This window comes from Sinocyclocheilus rhinocerous, unplaced genomic scaffold (assembly GCF_001515625.1).
Source record: "Sinocyclocheilus rhinocerous isolate Xijiao unplaced genomic scaffold, SAMN03320098_v1.1 scaffold584, whole genome shotgun sequence".
Lineage (NCBI taxonomy): Eukaryota > Metazoa > Chordata > Actinopteri > Cypriniformes > Cyprinidae > Sinocyclocheilus > Sinocyclocheilus rhinocerous.
In genome coordinates, this window is record NW_015630348.1 from 2,116,081 (window position 1) to 2,127,068 (window position 10,988).

Sequence of the window (10,988 nt, forward strand, 5' to 3'; positions counted from 1 at the left end):
ACACACATATATATATATATATATATATATATATATATATATACATACATACATAATTTTTTCAGTTAATTATTTTATTTTATTCATCATTACCTTACATATGCTGCAATAATGCAATTTTGTTATAATGTAGTTTTGGAACTGGTGCTTTTGACCTCCCCCAGGCTGAGAAGCTATTAAGATGATCAACATCTATGTGCAGCTGCTCTGTATTGACTGCTTAACACAAAGGCTGAAGGCAGTCTGTGTCCGCAGAATTTCTTGCTATTGTGCAAGTCCGCTGTGTCTAGACATTGAATTAAAAGGCCCTTATTTATGCTGAGTTCCACATAAACTTTTGTCTAAATCTTTGTGAGAGGAGTGCTTTAATAGTGTGTAGCTGCTCTGTATTGACTGCTTAACACAAAGGCTGAAGGCAGATAAGCAGTCTGTGTCCGCAGAATTTCTTGCTATTGTGCAAGTCCGCTGTGTCTAGACATTGAATTAAAAGGCCCTTATTTATGCTGAGTTCCACATAAACTTTTGTCTAAATCTTTGTGAGAGGAGTGCTTTAATAGTGTGTAAGGCTTTTCTTGTCAGCCAGTGCTTAAGATACTCATCCTGTTCCCCATTTGAATGTGTGCTGACTCCTTCATCGCCAGGTCTCTCTACTCTACCTCCAGCAGATGCAATGCATAATTAGGTTAGGCCACAATCAGATTATCAATTTCTAGGCTAAGTTGAAATGTACAGATTGCAGGCAGAAAGAGGGGTGACAGGCTGAGGGCTTTGCCATTGGGCCAGATTGATGGAATGCCTGATTTGGACTGATGGAGGGGCCATTTATACAGCTGTAATTGCTCCTGTGATATCGACACTCCTCTAACACGTCCATAACCTTCCCCTCTCTTGTGCTCTGGTAACCTTCAGTGGCAGATTTTGTATGGTATAATAACTATAAATAGACAGAGCACACCTTGGTCCATAAGATTCCGATAAGATCGATTCCGTGAAAAAAACAAAACAGTGTTTTATTTATATGTTTTGTAGATCTGTACACAGTTTTTGGACCTTCTAACCTTTTAAAGGTATTGGACTGATGTTTGACCCAATTTATGACCCATGTTTTGTCAAATCATGTATTTGGTTAAGCAAAAAAAAAAAAAAAAGAAAGTTATCCCATAAATATAGAGTGACAGATGCAGTTTTGATTCTTCAAGGGTCATGAGTAAGGGCATTTGTAAGTGTCCACAAACTTGGTCCCCTCAATGGCCCTGCTAAAATGGGAGTCCATAACTAGTCATTTTAAATGGTCCAAAAATTGGATTCTTTTCTTGGAATCTTTTCTTATTATTTGTAATTATTTTAGTATTTTATTGTTTAAACGAGTTGCAGTCTGTGATTGGCTATTCTTCATTTTATTTCATTATATTTCATCCGTGTGTGTACTGGTTACATTTGTATATTGCATTCTATATGATCACAGAGTACATATAGAGTACAGACCATTACAAGGAGGTCTAAATTTGTGTCCGTGTCTGTGTCATTTTAGAACGATAAATATATTTTTATATGGAATAGTTCAAATTCTCTGATTACAGTTTTTTTTTTTAATTCTCAGAATTTTCCAAATCAATTCAAATAAGCTCTCTATATGTCTATAAGAAAACTGAAAGATTTTTTTTTAGGTACACAATTGCAGTTTTGACCAAACATGACTGAGAAGGAGAGAAAGAAAATGAAAAGATGGAGTGGGAAAGAGAAATCTCTCTTCCATTTCCAAACTAACTAGTCTAGCCTATCCATTTGGTATTCAGATTCCATGCTGGCTGAACTCTTATGTGATATCACACCAAGGTGAGCAGGAGATAGGATCTTAAATTAGACTTGCAGAGGAAACGAGATGAGCCAACATTAGAAGGCAATCTAAAATAACAAGAAGAATTATTTTTCCTAACCCGTTTATATAACTGATTTTTCCCTTACCTCTTTTAAAAGGTGAAACGGTGTGGAATGAGCAAAACCGCTGCTTTTTTTTTCTTTCCTCTCCTTATCATTTTTCCCAACTTGCTGCCAGTTTTCATTGTTTTTCATTATTCCCCTCCATTATTTCCTAATTTCCGTTCTGTTGGTCTTTGGACACCTCTTTCGCAAGGCAATCAGATTGTCTGTAATGGCTTTGAATGTCCTTTCCTCTGGAGAGCCTCTCTAGCCCACTCTCCTATCCCTGTATTGAGAGGGCTGAAGTTTACAGACTATAATCTTGCTTCTTGATAGTGTTGCCACTGTTATATCTATTTTTATGAGGATAGAATTAGTATCCACAGTTTTTCTGTACCATAAAAGTCGATCTGTTGATAAAATGAGTTCAAACGTGTGAATTGCAACCCAAACATTTCTTCGACCTAGGGCTGCTAGACACCCCGCAGACTCATTGGTTGTAGCAACCCATGTCGGTAATAGTTCTGTACTGTATGGGTCTGTCAGATCCACAGGCAATGATAAAGAGGGGTTCTGGTCATACCATTATCCTGTCACCACTCCCCAGTGATTACACCCTGCTGCTCGCCTCGCTTGCTCACCAACGTCGTTAATAAGACTCCAGAGGTGGAGTAATTGGCTCTTAATTACCGCCGTCTTCCGACCAACTGGCGTCCTCAGCAGCTGCATGGAGAAAGGAGAAAGAATAAACCAGTGAAAACTAAAGAAGATAAAACATTCAAATGGTTTTGTAGTGTAATTGTCAGAGGGAACAGGAGGAGGAGGAGGGCAATTGTTCCAAACACGGATTCTCGTTGGGACGAATTGTAAAAGACCTGAATAATAGATCTCTCTCTCTCTCTCTCTCCTTCTCTCTCTCTCTCTCTCCTTCTCTTTCTCTCTCTCCATCTTTCTGTGTAAAAACTGGTGTGACTGTAGAAGCAGAGCTGCTCATAAAATGTTAAGAGGACAGATGGCGGGAAAAGTGTGGCGCATGGCTTACAACAGCCAAAGAATCATGGGGTGAGGATTCTGCTTTAGGCATCACTGGTTGAAAATTGAGTCGACTATAATTGCTTCTATGAGCTGTCCATGAGACCCCGAGGCGTAGGGGTGCTTTTGAGAAAGTTGTTGGAAAAACAAGAGGATGGCAAAAATGCGATATTCAATTTGAGACATTCATTGAAAAATATAGTCAGCTCAAAGGCATTTGAAATTGTGTATGCAATCATGAAATCAAGAGAGGACACACTAATTGTATCTTATGAATTCAACATCTGAAATGAACCCATAAAAAAACAGCAACAAATCTAAGAGTTATACAATGCAAATGTATCAAAAGCAGAACAGAAATGGCCATTTACCAATCACAGAAGGTTCGGGGAAGCGGTTTTATTTATTTATTTTACTCTGAGTGGACCTCTGGCCACACAAATTGCATGCCTTCCTGAAGTGATTACACAGCCATGAAGTACTGCTTTTTTTGCCCCATGTCCTCTTACTCTTCTGAGGGAATAACAGGTATAGAATGACAGGCTGAGCTGAACCCTTGCCGTCCCTGTGTGATAATGGCAGGGCAGCAGTTTACATTTGATGAAGCCGCATAGTGCAGATTTGTCTCTGGCCTCTGCATTAACAGTTTCCCCAGATGCTATTGAAATTAAATGTCCCCAGATGACAAGTAGGCATCTCTGTAATTTCACTGTCATGCTTTGACCTGTTGGTTTAACTCTCTGAGGGCATATTCACTAAACAGCACGTGTCTTTTCTAACCACCCACAATCCAGTTTAACCAGGCCCTAGCTGAAATAGCACTGCGACCAAGTTACATTTAAGTAATCATTTCTATTAGTATGAACATTCCTCTGTGTTAGTTATTATTGTTCTTTTTCTGCATTGAACTATTATCACCCATGGAAATCTGGTGGTATACAGTTTCGATAAGGCAAGACACTACAGGCAAAAGTTGTTTTTTTTTTTGTTTGTTTTTTCTCCAGGCAGTGGTCAGTTTTGAGTTTTTGGACGATTTTGCTTGAATAACATGTCTTGAATAACATGTCAGAATAGTGGAAAGAAAACATTCTGAATGCACATTTTAGTGTTTATTTTATTACACTTTATCCATTTGTAGCAAATTAGCTCAAAAGGGAAATGTATATAAATAATTAGTTAATTATGATTAATTACAATTATTTATATCAGCTGCCAGTAGTAACTGTAGCAGAATTAAATTGCCATCAACCAATCTGTTCGTCCAGCGAACATTCAGTGTAAGTTCATATCAACTCTAGGAAAGGATATTTCCGTGGCCACAGAAAATACTTTCATACAGTATTAATTATTAACTAAACACTAACACAAACTAGTCTAACAAACAAACAAACAAACAATCACTCATACATGGGAAAGGGCAAATGAGGCGTGATGGATGAAACCATCAGGAAAAACCAGAGAATGAAGCTATGAAAAGAGTCAGTTAATGCACCTGAGTGAAACATCAGCGCCGTTTTAGAACTGGGTCTACAGCTTATACTAAACCTCTGTTTAGTTAAATGTACGATACTTGCATTGCCTTGGCCTGGAATGAGCGTACGGATGCAGTCTCGGATGAAAGTCTTGATGGTTTGGAGGTTCGGTGGTGTAGGAGTCGCGATCACCGTCTTCCAGGTTTGAAAAGTGATGAACTCCAAAGATGTTCTGACTCGATGGTGATTGGGAGTTTCTTCCCAGTGGAAAGTGAAAAGAGCTTAGAGAGACATCAGCTGAGATCCTAGGATCTTTGGTGAATGTAAAGTCAAGGCCGAAGCCTGGCAGGAACTTAAGGGTTGCAGAAGCGTTCTAGCTCGCATCCTCATCTTCTCAGAGTCTAACAGAATCGCAGACTGACTGAGACGGGTCACTGATGTGAGAGCTTTATCTCCTATTGAGCTCACACCTCCGGGAGGTCACAGAGCCAATGGTGACTTTCACCTTTGGAGGGAAAGTTTACGACTCTTTGTCTTAGAGCATGGTATTTTGCATATGCAATTTGATTGGGTGTTGATGCAAAAACTACTAAAGATTCTTAGAACACTAATATGTTGCATAGGTATAAACATATAATATACACTCTCAGTTAGATCATCCGAAGACGAATTCATAGTGACCAAACATGGTATATGTAAGGTTACATGAACGAGTGGTTCTATCATAAGCATGCATACAACAGTATATAATACAAAAGACAATATACAAGAACAGTAACAACATACACAATGACCTGAAGTATATGTGTGCTCATTCAAAGAAAGGGTTTCCTATGAATTAATTAGAGAATAGTCCATTTTTTATGGGCATTATGTATCTGTTATAGAGAGACTTGAGTAAGAGTTGATTCTCTCTACATACTTTTAGGTCATAAAAGTATATCTGATCTGGCTGAGGGGTCCTGGTTGCCATGGTAACCAGGGGCCTGGGGTCATTCCCAGACATGCTGGCACCCTTGGGTGAGGGCGGGATCTGTGATTGTTTGTTAATCTAATGAATAATTGATTTGTTAAATCTAATGAACAAATGTGTGTCTGATTGGTTCAAATGCTACACATTGGAGTCTGTAGACTTCAGTTTAAATATACAGTATATCTTATATTTTTTCCTATCCGTATTCTGAATGGTTTTAAATTGGGGGTTTGTTAATATGTTATTCACCTTCTTTACATAACATTTTATTATTTTTTCCCCCCATATATATATTGGGAAAAAATATATATATTTTTAATATTTATATGTTCCTGTGGCTCAGTGGTTAGAGCATTGCGTTAGCAGTGCAAAAGGTTGTGAGTTCAATTCTCAGGGAACACGCATACTGGTAAAAAATTTATATATACATAGCCTGAATGCACTGTAAGTCGCTAAATGAATAAATTATTATATATATATATATATATTAGTGGTGCGCACATGCAACAGTTGGCTCTGATATTGCTGTTTGCTCAACTCCAACTCCAGCTCTTTCAATCTGATCGCCAGCAAAGGATTACTCGGAGAAGGAAGGTTAGCGGGATCTATGCTAGTCAACTCCGCAGGTTTGGGTTCTATCCCCTCCTCTACGGAAGCCAACACTTGAGCTGCAACACCCGCCTCCCCCTCACCTTCTTCAGACAAAACCCGACGTTCAACCAAATGCTTGTAAATCACTTCCTTAATGTCCTGTTTCCTAGCACCACGAGTAACCTTTATTTGATACAAATCCGCGATCGTTCGATATCAGCACCTCTCCACACAGTAAACAAAACAAGCGTTTCCTAGCAACGACAACTGCACTAAACACTAATGAGACAAGTAAATACACTTACGAGCTGCTTTTAACTTCCGCTGATAAAGACTGCTTCTCTCAAAGCCTATTTCTTTACACTATTTTCTGCTGGCGCTTGAACACACTTTCCTTATTTTCTCCGCAACAAATGGCCAAGCAAGCGCAGACACTGACAAGATACGCGATACAGAACGAGACCAAACGCGATATGTAATTTAATTTAACAGTATTGAGATTGTGTGATAGATTCTGGTTACTGTTTATGGGTGGTTTTTGTTGGCAGCATGGAAGATGTTTGGTCTTGCTATGTCCTTCAGCATTAGCTCACTTGTCACATAATGCCTCAGCTGAAACTAATCCCCCTTGTGCTAAACCATATTAGTGTCACAGCTTAATTAGTTGTTGTCTTTTGCTCCCTTACTTTATTTTTCTCTTGAATCTTTTCTTCTCCTCCCTTTTCCATTTTCCCAAAACACAAACTCTTCATCATATGACAACAGAAAATATAACTTGGGCAGGGAGGTTTTTATGATTTGAAACCTTCTCTATTAATTTCAGATCTACTGAGGTTTTAAAGGGGTCATATGATGCGATTTCAATTTTTCCTTTCTCTTTGGAGTGTTACAAGCTCTTGGTGCATAAAAAAGATCTGTAAAGTTGCAAAGACTAAAGTCTCAAATCTAAAGATACATTCTTTATAAAAGTTAAGAGTCAACCACGCCTACCTAAAACGGCTCGTTCTAACACGCCCCCACATGTCTACGTCACGATGTGGGAAGATTTGCATAACACTGCCCAAATGTTCACGCAAAGAAAGAAGGCGTAACTTTTATTCTCGCTATAGTATTGTTGTTGGCGCCGCAATACGCCTTTGAAGCGTCTAAGCTGCCGCAAATCACACAAGAAGAAGAAGAAGAAGGAGAAGAAGTTGTTGCCGCCACCGCCATGTTGTGAAGGCGATGTGTTTCGTTGTGAAAGCGAAAATACTTTGGTTGGCCTTCCAAAAGAGGACAATATCCGCTTCGTCATGCCTGGAGCTGATCCGTGCTGGTCACTGAGGTAATACCTCAACTTCACGCTGTCGATCGCCGGATCGCCTTTCACCGTGGACGAAGCGGAGTCCAGCCCGGAGTTGTCACATGTGGTTGCCGCAAGCCCGCCAGATGCTCCTTTGTCGAATCCGCTGGCCGCGCCGTTCTCAAGCCCGTCCGCCTCTGCTCGACTAGAAATCAGTGGTTAAGTTGTATTTACAACACTGTTCCAGAACAGTTTAACTCAAATATTCAGATGTGTCCAGCGCATTTTATGGAGGACTGTTTCCTGATCCTGGTAGAGTAGACTACAATGCAAATGGCAGTTCTGACTCACGTAAGTACGACCTTAAACCGCATAAACATTTCATTACACCAAATACACAAAATAATGTTATTTTAGCAACATCATATGACCTCTTTAAATAATAACTTGATATTTCTTTGGATATTGTACTCATTCTGAAACTGCAGAAATCTCAGGTTGTACGCCTTGATTTTGCCTTTGGGGAGTAGCTCTCTAACGTGTTAAAAGAACAGTTTTTCTGTAGTAAAATTCTGTAATTATTTATTCACCATAAAGTCATTCCAAATCATGTTACTTCATCTTTAAAGAGATAGTTCACCCCAAAAAAAAATTTGTATCATCATTTCCTCATCCTGCACTTGTTCCTAACCTGTTTGAATTTCTTTATTCTGTTAAACACAAAATAAGACATTTTAGACAAGGTTAGTAACCAAAAGTTGACGATAGTCATTGACTTCCATAGTATGGAAAAAAAGTACTATGGGAGTCAATGGCTACCATCAACTGATACATAAATTCATACAGGTTTGGAACAAGAGTAGAGTGAGTAAATTATGACAAAATTTTCATTTTGGGGTAAAATATCTCATGGTTCCTCCAACAAAGACTTAATATGTTGTCGTATGAACTACTTTTATGATTTATTAATTTTAGAACAATAGTATTAGCGTTGTTATTGTATGAAGAACAGTAACTTGAATAGTTTGCTAAATTTCTTTTTTGCCATTTGATACATAAGTAAATGGTTTCAGTGAGCTATCCCTTTAATGTATTATCATTCAACTGTATTCAGTGAGGTTGAATTTCTTGAGTTTCTTCTGTGTCCAGGACTTCTCAAAACCTTTGCCTCATTCCCTAGGCATCTCAGATCAACTCCACAGCACTTAGAGGAATTAAAACCATTTGCACGATTTATATCAAACATCTACTATCAAGTTAGTCATCCATCTTTTTCCCCACCCCCTCTTATTTTCCCCCTATTCGTTCCATCTTATTTTCAGAAGACGTTTGCAGATAATTTAATTGAGGGTATAGCTTTAGGCCAAGAATAATTATTGGATGGAATACATCTGAATACAGGGGCAAATCATTGACTCATTAAAATATGCATGATGGACACAACCCCTGTTTGAGAAAATAAATAAAGTGATAAAGTGACCAGAGGGCCAGGTATTCTGCATTGTGGGGAGAATGAGATGTGATCAGTGGGGGTGTTCTGCTTGAGGCACTCATCACAAGATGAGGGTACAACTCGACTGTAAGTCAATCACATAACCTTTAGTAGGAGGAGTCACCTCTTCTTCACAACACTCAGAGGTTTGATGGAGAGAGACGTGTTCTAATTTGCGGATCTGTGCAGTGGGAATGGAGAAAAAATAATTCAGAAAAAGAATGATATTAACAGAGACCCAGCATCTGAACAGAAAGTGCTCATTAAAATTAAAGCTCATTAAAACTAATTGGCAATTTAGGAATACCATCTATCCACCTTCATATTCATTGGCTGGCCATGCATCAGTGAATGGGCTATCTGCCTCCGGTCACTACCTGACCAATACTACAAAACTAGGTCTGTGGAGAAACCTAGAATCGCTGAGCAAGTGTATGTGTGAGTGAGTGTGTGCACCTCCTCCTTTGTGCTTACGGACCTCAAAGGTCTATGTGACGTTAGATAATGTACATTCTCAGACTGAAACCACTAATGAAGTTTCCACTTGCATTCCTTTCTAATCAATTTTTTTTCATTAGGAATTATATAATCAGCATAAAAATTTGAGTGAAAAGCTGATTTTAAATTAACATGAATTTCAGAATGACTTTGTATTTGCTATGTCCCATTTTTAATGACAGAAGCATTCACGCTGCATGAACTCCAAGTTTGTATAAAACCTAATGATCATGTTCTCCAGAATAATTTGAGAATGAGACAAAGAGCATTTTGTAAAATAGTTCAATAGACGGAAGAACATATAACATATTGATATTTTGATCAATCAAAATCAAATTTAAATATCTGAATATCTTGAAATACTGCACAATCTTACATATTTCTTATTGATTTTACCTCATAATATTTCTTTCTTTTGTATTTTTGTTTAAATTATAAAAAATAAAAAATAAATAAAAGAAAAGAGAAAAGTCTCAGATTTCAATTGTGGTCTCAGAGCTTTGATAATCTATGAAAATACTAATATTCAAATGTTTGGGGTTAAGTTTTTTTTTTTTATTATTATTTATTTATTTATTTATTTATTTGTCTCTCTCTCTTTCTCTCTCTCTCTCTCTCTCTCTCTCTTCTCTCTCCTAACCAATGCAGTATTTATTTGATCAATCATGCAGCAAACAAAATAATATTGTTAAATATTATTAAAAATTTATAATTTATCTATTTTAACTTATTTTAAATGTAATTTATTCACATAATTGTCAAAACTCAATTTTCAGCAGTCATTACTCCAATGTTCATTGTCACATGATCATTCAGAAATAACTTGAATATGCAGATTTGGTGCTCAAGTAACATCAATGTTGAAAATGGTTGTGCTGCTTAAAGATTTTTTTTTATTATTTGATGAATGCAAAGTTCAAAAGAGCATTAAATGTTTTTACTGTCACTTTTGAACAAATTAATGCATCCTAAAATAAATAAAAGTATTAATTAAAAATAAAAAAATCGTATTAACCCCAAACTTTTCAATAGTAGTCCAGGACAGATTTTAAAATTGTCCAATTTCAGATCAGACACACATCCTCTGGCAGGGGTAAAAGAGAAATGGGTATTTTAAAGTCTGTACTTACCTCTGTGTTCTTAACAACTGTGTTCATGTTTAATCAACTGAAAATCTTTCTCTCCTACCACCCAGAGGCCTATTTAAAAAAAACTGACATCCGAGAAACCCTGTGATTAAAAAAGCACACCCTAAAGTGCCTCTTTCCGCTTCACAAATCTTCCATCTAGCAGTGTTTACCTAAATAAGTCAGTTCTCGTTGGTCTGATTATTTAAGTGCCATTTTTTGCAGTTTAGCTTGATAAAGTGTGTTTATGTTTTGGGGAGGCCGGGCTGTGCTGATCTCCTCTCATCATTCACAACCATCGCTGGCCCAGCACTCTCCAGGCATCCCACTGACAGGAGCAACAGCAGCTAATGAGCTACAGGCGCTATTAACATGTGTGTTTTGGTCTCTTAATTACTCCAGCTCTAACGTCTGTACACAATTTATAACGAGCCCGGCGCCGGCCCCTGTAGGCACTTACCTTGGTGAGATTTTGTCGAAATTGGACGATTATTCAAGCAGGCGGGCAAACATGACACACAATAATTGCCACTTGCAGATTTTACTTATTAGTGTGATGTATTGATACAGGGAACCGAAGAGAGAATGAGAGTTATTTATT

At 37.8% G+C, this 10,988-nt stretch overlaps 1 long non-coding RNA gene across 1 annotated transcript in view; it reads left to right on the plus strand.

Annotated features, from left to right (window-relative positions):
- Window positions 1–5,207: 5,207 nt before the first annotated feature.
- LOC107740182 (uncharacterized) overlaps window positions 5,208–10,988 on the plus strand; it is a 21,492-nt gene continuing 15,711 nt past the window's right edge. Inside the window, exon 1 of the long non-coding RNA XR_001640065.1 lies at window positions 5,208–5,276. This is a non-coding gene — a long non-coding RNA (uncharacterized LOC107740182). The remainder of the gene's footprint in view (window positions 5,277–10,988) is intronic.